This window comes from Bos grunniens, chromosome 19, assembly GCF_055505025.1.
Source record: "Bos grunniens cultivar Pamir isolate PY7600 chromosome 19, Bosgru_T2T1.0, whole genome shotgun sequence".
NCBI lineage: Eukaryota > Metazoa > Chordata > Mammalia > Artiodactyla > Bovidae > Bos > Bos grunniens.
Genome location: NC_141183.1, coordinates 37,819,938 through 37,830,519, shown reverse-complemented (window position 1 = coordinate 37,830,519; position 10,582 = coordinate 37,819,938). Strand labels below are relative to the sequence as shown.

The window sequence follows — 10,582 nt, the reverse complement described above, 5'->3', positions numbered from 1 at the left end:
TGCTTCTTGTCCAACTTTGGTCCACCGCCCCTCAAAACCTCCCCTGAGAGCATCCCAGGGTGGCCAAGCCTGTGCCTTCCCTCAGCTCAGAATGGCTCCCACTGCCACCCTCTCCTCCCCTGGCAAGGCAGAGTGAGTCCACATCTGCCTCCAAGGGGAGTCAGGACTTGGGTGCCTGGAGCAGGGGGTGGACCCAGAATCTTTCCCTTCTGTTCCATAGGAATTGAGACCTGCACACAAATGACGCTCCAGGAGCACCTGGCTTCTTGTGAGCATCCCAGGGCAGAGCCGACAAACTTTGCACCTGCAGAACCAAAACCTTTTCCAATGGGGAGCCAGGGCCACCCTTCCCTTTCCTCTTACACACACTCACCCTCCTCTCTGCTCAGCATCTGGGTCTCATTCAATTTGATATGTGAGAAATGAAACAACACACCGAGGGGCAGTGAAGGGGACCTTGCCCCCCACCCAGTCTGAGACAGAAGACAGCTCCCCAAATTCTACATGTCTGCAAGCTTCCAGTTACTTAAAATAAAATGCACACTTAACTTTCTCGATTGTAGATGTCTGAATTCTCTATTTCAAGCTTGAGAGGAGAGGAGATTATCTTACAGGAAGGCAGTGTGATGTGTAAAAGAGACATGGGATTTAGAATCACGGTGGAGTTTCCTTCGGAATTTGTGCCTTGCCCGTTCCCAGCTGTGTGTTACTGTTGTTGTTTCGTTGCCAAGTCACGTCCAACTCTTTGGGCCCCGTGGACTGTAACCCTCCAGGCTCCTCTGTCCTTGGGATTTCTTAGGCAATTTCTTCATCTTCTCTGTGCCTCGGTTTCCATCTGTAAAATGGGGGTATTAGTAATCACCCCTATTCACCTGCCTCAAAAATTTGGCATGAGATTCAAGCAAAAGGTCTGTGGGACCATGCTGGATACCTGTGTCCATGGGAGTGGGGGGTGAAGTGTGGAGCTGCTGCTCACAGCAGGGCTGAGTGGCGTTTTCCCAGGAGATGTCACGGCGCTGTGCAGGGCTCCATTTCCAGCCTGGATCCTGGTGAGGTGGTAACTGTTCTGGCTAATTGGAGCAGAACAGACATCTCCCCTGGCACAGCAGAAAGAAAGTAATCAGAGAGAGCACCATGGGGGTGGACTACGGCAGACGCAGGGTGTCAAGGGAGTGTAGAAGGGACTGGAACAGCCCCTGGGAACACTGCCACGTCTCTAGAGGGAGGTGGGGACTAGAAGTGGACACAGGATAATAGTGACATCGGATATCTATCATTTTCAATTACTCCTCTGGTCTTTACAAGTTTTTCTTTTTAAATTTCAGAATCACTCTCACAGCTGCTTGGCACTGCCTCTTTCATGACGGCCTTTGAAATCCAGGTGCCTGGAAAGGCAGAAAGAATTCTGTCTGAAAACATCTTTCATCTGCCTATGTTTGCTGTGGTCATCGCACAGCTAGAAGCAATGCTCAAGCCTTTGGAAACTAAAACGTAGCTTCCTGAAATGATGACTTGATCAAGTTACACAGAGGTTGGAAGTGAGAGGCCTGGACTGAAATTCCAGCTCTGTCACCAGGGGCAATTTTCATTATTCATTCTGCATAAAGACCAAAATGCAAGGTGCAAAATCATCTAAATAGTTATCCTCAAATAATTGGATAACAATCAAACATTTTTTTAAAAGTATAATTTAAGAATCAAAGGATTCTTCAATAGGATAAAGCATTCCTATTTTGAATCAAAAATCAGCACTGATAAAGTAAGTTCAAAATTAGGAACAGGGACTTCCCTGGCAGTCTAGTGGTTAAGATTTTGTGTTTCCAATGCAGGAGGTTCAGATTCAATCCCTGATCAGGGAACTAAAAGCCTGCATACTTCGAGGTGAAGCCAAAAAATAAATAAAAAATAAAAGTAAAAAACAAAATTAGAAACAAAAATGAATTCCTGTTTTCATCACACTGATAATTAATGAAAAGTTAACTGACATCCTACCAAGTTCCTCAGAAGGTTTAGAGGAGTTCCACTTGATATTTTTTGAACATCCTCATCAATTCAGTAAGGCAAGATAAAATAAACCAGAGGAAAAAGTGGTATCGCAAGAACATTTGTATGGATGGTGGCTACAAAAAGATCAGTAAAAATTTATGAATTAAGTTTAGAGAGGAAGATGAATGCAGACTATATGCATAAGAGTGATGATTTTCCTGAATGCTAGCAAAAACTAGAAAATACAATGAAAACATCCATTTATAACAGAAACATGTAGTCTAACATACTTAGGAATAAACATAATATATGCTTGACCTTTATAAAGAAAATTGCAAATTCTTTGAGCTGGGGACAGGGTGAGAGGTATCACATAATTCAAGACAAGCACACTGGCTATTGTGGAAATGTCTCACCATCTTCGGTTAATGTACAAACATAAACCGCCTCAAATCAATCCCAACAGTGTTTTTCTGAATGCAAAAGATTCTGGAGAAACAAGAGAAGGATTTCAAAGGATATTCTTAAAAAAAAAAAGCAAATCGCAAGACTAACCGGTTCATCATTAGAACACTTTATAAAATAATCATTTAAAAAGTAATTAAAAATGAATGACATTGGGAAGCTGGGTAGCATTAAAGAATTTTAATTTAGAGCTCCCCCTTATACCAAGATAGACTACAGATGGATTAAAGTGTTCTCTTTTGGAAAAAAAAAAAAAAAAAACAGAAAAGTTAGCACAAAAATGAAATATTTATTTTCTTTCAAAGACCACTCTCAGCTTTGAAGCAATGGAAGAAACAGGGAAGGAAAAGACTGACTGATGACACAAGAAAAGAATAAAAAACTCTTCGATGTTAAAAACACAACAAAATGAGAAGATGTTTGATGAAAGGCAGTTGCCCCTGCTGCAAGAAACGGGATAGCTATACCATATGAAGGGTCCATTAACGTTTATATGAGACAAATATTACAATTCTGCTTAAATATGTTACCTTGTTGTTGTTGTTTAGCCACTAAGTCAAGTCCGACTCTTTTGTGACCCCATGGGCCATATATAGCCTAGCAGGCTCCTCTGTCCATAGGATTTCCCAGGCAAGCATACTGGAGTGTGTGAGTCGCTGCCATTTCCTTCTCCAGGGGATCTTCCCAAGCCAGTAATGGGATTATTTAAATCAGGGAGAATCTATAGTGTATCATTTTATGCAGTTGTCAATTATGAAGAATGTTTATTATGTGCTGCTAAGTGGATCAGAACCCTTTCTGTAACACAAAGAGACACACGTATCATAAGTGCATTGAAAGAAAAGTGTGTCTCTATGGATACACTGAAGGGGATACAGACGTTTTCATGTGCCTTGGGTGTTGTTGTTTAGTCCCAAGTCATGTCTAACTCTTTGCCACCCCCATGGACTGTAGCCAGCCAGGCTCATCTGTCCGTGAGATTTTTCAGGCAAGAATACTGGAGAGGATTGCTATTTCCTTCTGCAGCAGATCTTCCCAACCAGGGATAAACCCGCGTCTCCTGCCTTGTTGGTGGATTCTTTACTAGCTGAGCCAACTGGGAGGCCTAGGTTGTTACTGTTGTTTTAATTTTTAAAAGTTGGGGGACATCCTTCCAGGTCTGTGGGAACCACATCACAAGCTCTCCCTCAACCACGGCCCCTTCTCTTGCTGGAGTCTGTGCCCCTGGGGTCAGCCTGGATGCCCAGTTCCTTGAGTTTAAACCAGACTTCGCTTCTTTGAAACAAGAGGATATCTACACCTTCTGGATGTGAACAACCAGATCAGCAGCCAGCAGCTTCCCATTTAGCAGCTCTGAGGCCTGGTTGCAAGGTGGGGAGGCTTGCCATCTCTGCAACACCAGCCTCCCAAGCGGCAGGACCTAACCAACCTCCCAGACAACTTATGACTGTGGTTCCCAAACTGACAGCTTCAGCCTGGTGATGGGGGCTATCTATACGAGAGCGTCTCAGCCGTGAGGCCAGAGCCTCTAGGCCAGAACCCTAGAGCCAGCACAAGAAGTTCTGGAGCCCAACCTAGACCTTCTGCCCCAAACTCGGTCCCCTCCAAGTCCCGGGAAGGCACAGGTACCCAGAGCTTGTACAGGGAGCCAGGAGCCCACAGCCCGCTGCCCACAGGCCATCCAGGGGAATCAGGCCACCCCAGAGAGCCAAGCTTTCTAGATCCTGGGTCCCTGCCCTAAAGGGAACCCCGCCCTACCCCTCCCATCCCATGCCTGTAGGCCTGGGAGCTCTGGGCTCTGTTCTGAACTGCGCCTCGCTCCTCCCAGGCCAAGAACCACTTAGGTGTATGTGCACATGCGTGGCTGGATTCTTATTTCTTCTCTCTTTTCATGCTATGTGAGTTTATCGATTGTCTCCTCTGTCCTGGTTTCTGCGGGGCTTGCCCTCGGGGTCTCAACCATTAACTCAGAGCTTGTAGCTCCAGTCACTCCTTCTCCAAGACTGTTTATAGGGTGGGGGACCCATTGTTAGGAGTAATAATAAGGATAAAGGAATAACCCCAGCAGATGACAGCACTTTACAGTTTACAGAATCCTTCCACACACGCTTATCGTCTGTGCCCTTCATTTTTTTTTAATCCTTTTTTTTTTAATTGGGGTATAGTTGCTTTACAATGTTGTGCTATTTTCTGCTGTATGACAAAGTGAATCAGCTATGCATGCATGCATGCTCAGTCGCTTCAGTTGTGTCTGATTCTTTGCAACCCTATGGACTGTAGCCCGCCCAGCTTCTTTGTCCAGGGGATTCTCCAGGCAAGAATAACGGAGTGGGTTGCTGTTTTCTCCTCCAGGGGATATTCCTGAGCCAGGGATCGAACCTGCATCTGCTGCATTGCAGGTGCATTTGTTACTGCTGAGCCATCCGAGGAAGCCCGAAATCAGCTATCCGCATAGGTATGTCCCCTCCCTCTTGAAGGATAATCTCAGCTCTGAGCTCTCCTTAATTCTGACATTGACTGCATCCCTGGTTTCCACACATAATTTCACCCCACCAATTATGTCATGATTTTTATAGATTTGTGAGAACATAGGGAGAGGTCACACAGGATGAGGCGTTTTGCTGGAAATTTCATGGTGGATGTGTTTCTTTGGCTTCCACCCTGGGTGTGAATCAAAGCCTCCTCCTCACCCAAGGGGGCTTCTCCCGGGAGTGGGCTCTCAGGCCAGCAGCCGGGATGGTAGTTTGTTATCCCAGAAGCGAGGGGCTCTCATTTCATTTATACTGTAATAAACTCTTATTGATTTTAATAAAATTGAAAAATCTCTTTGTGGATGAAAACCCTGGGGTCCCACCCACATCTGCTGACTTGCTGCATTTTCTCCACACCGTGGACATCATGATTCATGCCCGGGCACCCCCGCGGTCAGGGGCTGATTTCCCTGGCAGAATAAATGGGAACCATAAAAGTCACACAGTCAAGGACCTCCCAGGAGCCCTCTGTGGTCCTGGCTGGGAGGGAGGAAAGTCTCCCAGTGGGGTAGTCAGAGAGGCCAGAACAGTTCAAGGCAGCCTGGGGAGAGGGCAGGAGAACCAGCTATCACTCCATCCATGATGGCTTGGTCCCCAGGCCCCACGGCTCTGCTGAGCTTCATGTAGCGCCTTCCCTGGGTCCCCACCTTCTCTGGGGCTGGGGACTGCCTGTCTCAAATGGAACTCCTCATCTCCCCAAGTGAGACCATCACTCACAGGGGTCTTCAGTCTGGAAAAAAAGCGTCACATCACCCTTGACTCTCGTTCCTGCTCCTCGGAGGGCCTGCAGTGCTCTGCACACCCCTCTACAACCTTTTGTATACTGTGGCCTCTGTCCAGAAGGGACTCTCCTCCCCCTACTGTTCCTTTACTCTTCTCTGTCTAGGGTTCACGCTCCAGCTCTTTCTACAAATGCTTCAACCCTGGCATTTGCTGCTGCCTTCTCTGTGTTCTCATGGACCCTGAATGTACCTCTCTTACTATTTTCAAGGGTGACACTTCTATTGCATAGACTGTCACACTGTCAAGCACTTTATTACTTAATCTTTATAACAACCTTGGGGGGGTAGGTATTATTATCATGTCCTCTTTCACAGATAAGGAACAGGCCCAGAGAGGTTAAGGAACATGCCAAAGGTCACACAGTGAGGAAGTGACAGAGTTGCAGCTTGAACCCTGGCAGCCTGGCTTCTGGGTCTGGGTTTGCAATCCCTAGACCTCCATTCTAAGATTTATCCTACTTATTTCCCTCAGATGTGAGGTTGCCAAGGTCTGAGGTCATGTGTCCTTCATTCTCATGTCCAGTGGGAAAGAGAGCACTTGGCCTGAACACTTATTGTCAGCAGGGCTCCCCATTGCTCCCCTCCGTGGGTGGTGCCAGGACAACTGTATCCGTCCTAAACACCATCATCTCTTGTCTGTGTGCATGCTAAGTCACTTCAGTCATGTCTGACTTTTTGAGACCCCATGGACTGTAGCCCGCCAGGCTCCTCTGTCCATGGGATTGTCCAGACAAGAATACTGGTGTGGGTTGCCATGCCCTCCTCCAGGGGATCTTTCTGATCCAGGGATCAAATCCACTTTTCGTACGTCTCCTGCATTGGCAGGCATCTGGTAAGCTCTCATCTCTTGTCTATAGCCTCCTAAATGGTACTCCTGTTTTCATTCTAATGGAAGCACTGCACCCTCCCTGGCCCTGTTTGAGTGTGAACTTTGAAAAAAAAAATATCAAATTCCATGTCTTTCTTTCTCAAAAACCCTCCCATGGCTTCTGAGACTCCACCATGAACTGAAAGACCCTCCATTCTCTGGCCTCAACTCTGAAACACTCTTCCTCTTTTTAAGTCTCAGGCCCACTGATCTCCAGGCAATTCCTAGCACACACTTAAGGGCCTTTGTACCTTCTATTCTCTCTCCTGGAACATCCTTACTTAGACCTTCACTTCTTTCAAGTCTCTGATCAAACGTCACCTCCTTAGAGATCCTTTCCTTTCCCATCTTATTAAAAAGTACTCTGTTCATTTCTTTTCCCCTTATTCCAAGGGGATACCTGGGTTTCACTTTCAGCTACCCACTGGGAAGGAAATGTTTGTTTCTTCCCTTCCTTCATTCTCATTATCCATTTTCCTTATTTCTTTTAGAAACTGAGTTCTCTCTGAAATTTAATCTGGCTACATGGCCACTCAGGTAGAGACTTCATTTCTCTGACTCCCTTGCAGCTAGGTGAGTCCATAAGGCTGAGCTTGGGCTGATGGGCTGCGTGTGGAAGTGATGAGTGTCACTCTGTGTGTCCACTTGCCCTGGTCTTTTGTGCTCTCTTTTCCCATCTCACAGAATGTATTGTGGCTGGGAAGCTGAGCTAGCTTTGACCCTATAGAGAGGACTACATCCTGTGGAATGGCAGAGAAACAAAGTGGGAAGGTCCAGAGTTCCTGAATGATCTGTAGGACATAACTTTCCAGCAACCCAAGACTACCCACCTACCCCTGATCTGTGATGACAAAATAGATTTCCATTTTATTTGGACCATTATATGTTGATGTCTCTTTGTTACAACAGCTCATTTGATATCCTAACCAATATAATAATTTACCAGCTGGGAGAACTTGGGCAAATTATTTAGCTTCTCCATGCTTCTGTGTCTTCATTACTAAATAGAGATAATAATACCGACTTCATGGTGTTGTTGGGAGAGTTCAGTGTATTAAGACATGAATGGGGCTTGTAATAAGCTCTCAATCCACATTGGCTGCTATTATTTATTCATTTTTATAACTTGTATTGCTACCTGGCATGATATAATGTATGTCCTTGCTTACTTGTTTTTTAAAATTTTTATTGATTTGTTTATTTGTATTTTTGGCTGCTCTGGGTCTTTGTTGCTTTGCATGGGCTCTCTCTAGCTGCAGTGAGTGGAGACTACTCTCTAGCTGTGGTGCACAGGCTTCTTATTGCAGTGGCTTCTCTTGTTGCAGAGCATAGGCTCTAGGCATGTGGGCTTCAGTAGTTGCAACTCATGGGGTCAGTAGTCGTGGTTCATGGGCTCTAGAGCACAGGCACAGTAGTTGTGGTTCCCAGGCTTAGTTGCCCCACAGAATGCAGGATCTTCCTGGACCAAGGATCAAACCCAAGGTCCCTGCATTGCAAGGCAGACTCTTAACCATTGGACCACCAGGGAAGCCCTTACTTGTCTATTGACTATCTCCCTCCATTAGAGTGTAAGCACCGTCATGCAGGGACCAGCCTGACTTTACCTCCAACTGTAGCCCCAGCTTTAGAACAATACCTTGTGCAGAGTAGAAACTCAACAACTGTTGTTAAATGAGTGAAAAGGGATGCGTGCTTGTATTCATTTTCTTATTCCTTTCCTTATTAATTAATTCATTCTACTCACTCCAACTCAAAAGCATGGTGCATTTTAGCTGCTCATACAACCATCTCATGAGGCTGCAATAAGCATACATTTCAGCTCAGTCCAGCTGAACTGAGCCACGAGGCTTCTGCCTTCTGCTTAAGTACAAACTGCCAGAACCTCTCACGGATGCTTTCTTCCCTCCCTATCCACCCTGACAGCTATGAACTCACAATTTCCTCCACTGATTTCATCATGAGATGGGAGACAAGCTGCATCCCAAAGCTTTATTGCTCTGCGGCAACCTCTCCTTGAACAAACCATCATCTTGCCTCCTCCCAGCCTTTTCCCTCTTCTTACTGTGTCCTGAGTGTCCCTGAAAAAAGGTTTTGGCTGTGCTGAATCTTGATTATTATGTGAGGCTTTTTTTAATTTATGGCAAGAGGGGGCTCCTCTTCCTTGAGGTGCTTAGGCTTATCATTGCAGTGGCTTCCCTTGCTGCAGAGCACAGGCTTTAGGACACCCAGGCTTCAGTAGCTGTGGTGCATGGGCTTAGTTGCCCCATGGCATGTGGGGTCTTCTCCGACCAGGAATCAAACTCATGTTGCCTGCATTGGCAGATGGATTCTTAACCACTGGACCACCAGAGAAGCCCCCTAGAAACTTCTACATTGTTAGAATCATGCACAACAAGAAGGTATTTAGCTATGTAATAAAAAACTATAAAAAAGAGAAATCCCTACTTGGCTTCCATAGAAAGAAGACCAGAGGGAATTGCTAATAGCTGGCAGTCTCAGCCACCTCTGCTCTATCCCCTCCTGGCTAGGTCATGGTCATTCAGGTGTCCTGGGCTGCTCACCCTCAGTCCCCACGTCCCTCGTCCCTCGTCCCTCTTTGTCCAGGTGGCCAGCCATAGGGTGCTGCATTGTAGGGCAGATGTGGAAGGTGGCAGCCTGCTAGAGACCAAAGCAGTCTGAGACAGAAGCCCCAGCTCCTCTGTAAGTGCTCTGACCTCCTGTCTGGAAGCACGTTGACTGCCCCATTCATTCACATAAACTGGCAGAATATTTTCGAATAAATCATGAGCATGACAGTTACATTCTCTAAACCACACTGGAAAAAGGATTATGGTATTTACTGTGGGGACAGGAAGATTGATTCTCACCCAGAAAATCTGCCAGGTTCTTGATTTAGGGAGCCGGTGATCAGCACAGGTTAGCTCTGATTGATATTGGCTTGCCTTTCCCATGGGTTCCTCTCACTCCAGGGGACACTTTGGGTGAGACAGCTTTGGGGTCATGACTGTCCTGCTGGTTCTTTGCAAGATGGCCCAGCAGGGTGATGGATATGGGCAGAGCTTACTGTCTCCTGCTATGCCCTCAACCCTGATCCCTACTCCAATGGCCTTGGCCACCTGCTGGATAAAACCCAGCTCCTAAGCCTGGAATTGCAGAACCTCTTGGGTGGAGCCTGCGCCTCTACTGCAGCTCTCTCTCCTATCACCCCGCCCCACCATGCATGCTCTGATTGTGGTTTTCTCATGTTGTACTTTGCATATGACTGTCCCTTTCCTATGGTGAGGGGCTAGCATAGAAACCAGAGATCATCCCCGGCCTTGGACAGTTCAAAGTCTGGTCAAGGACACGGACTCATAATCAGTCCCACGTGTAGGCCCCATGACACACAGGGCTGATGTGTCCGAGGGTGAACACAGGGTGGGCCGAGGGGGCAAGGGAGAAGCACCATCCATACCTCACCGCCTCTGCCCTCTGTGTGCCCACAACGTCCTTGGGTCACCTTATCTCCTCTTCTTGTCCTTGTCACCCTACTCATCATTCATATATGCTACTTCTGTATTTCATCAGTGTTTAGCACATGGCCTGTGACATACTTGGGCTCTATACATGTGCACTGACCTGGACTGAATTATCGGTTGCTTTTGTCCTGGACTTAGTCCCCTTGGGAGTGAGCTTTTAGCTAACATGAACTCCAGATACACTTGTTTATTCCTTCATACAGGAATCACTGAAGGGTCAGTGGACTGTGTAATCAAGGCAACTCATCTTTTAGGTCAGTGCAATTTCGAATTAGCCATGGACTTAGGTACTCTTGAGAACATTCAAGAACAAGTCTTCTACCTACCCCTTGCATCTTGCAACAGGCTCCAAGTTTCTGCATTTCCACTTGACACCTGCCCTTCCAAGCCTACTTTCCCTAACCAGATTGCTTTTGGTTTGGATTTGGCTTC

At 46.5% G+C, this 10,582-nt stretch overlaps 1 long non-coding RNA gene across 1 annotated transcript; it reads right to left on the bottom strand.

The window, feature by feature from the left end:
* Positions 1-557: 557 nt before the first annotated feature.
* On the bottom strand, positions 558-1,149 carry LOC147352236 (uncharacterized). Its single transcript, XR_015148415.1, has 2 exons — positions 932-1,149; positions 558-835 (listed from the first exon to the last, which is right to left on the bottom strand). It is a non-coding gene; the product is annotated as an uncharacterized LOC147352236 (long non-coding RNA).
* Between the last annotated feature and the right edge of the window lie 9,433 nt (positions 1,150-10,582).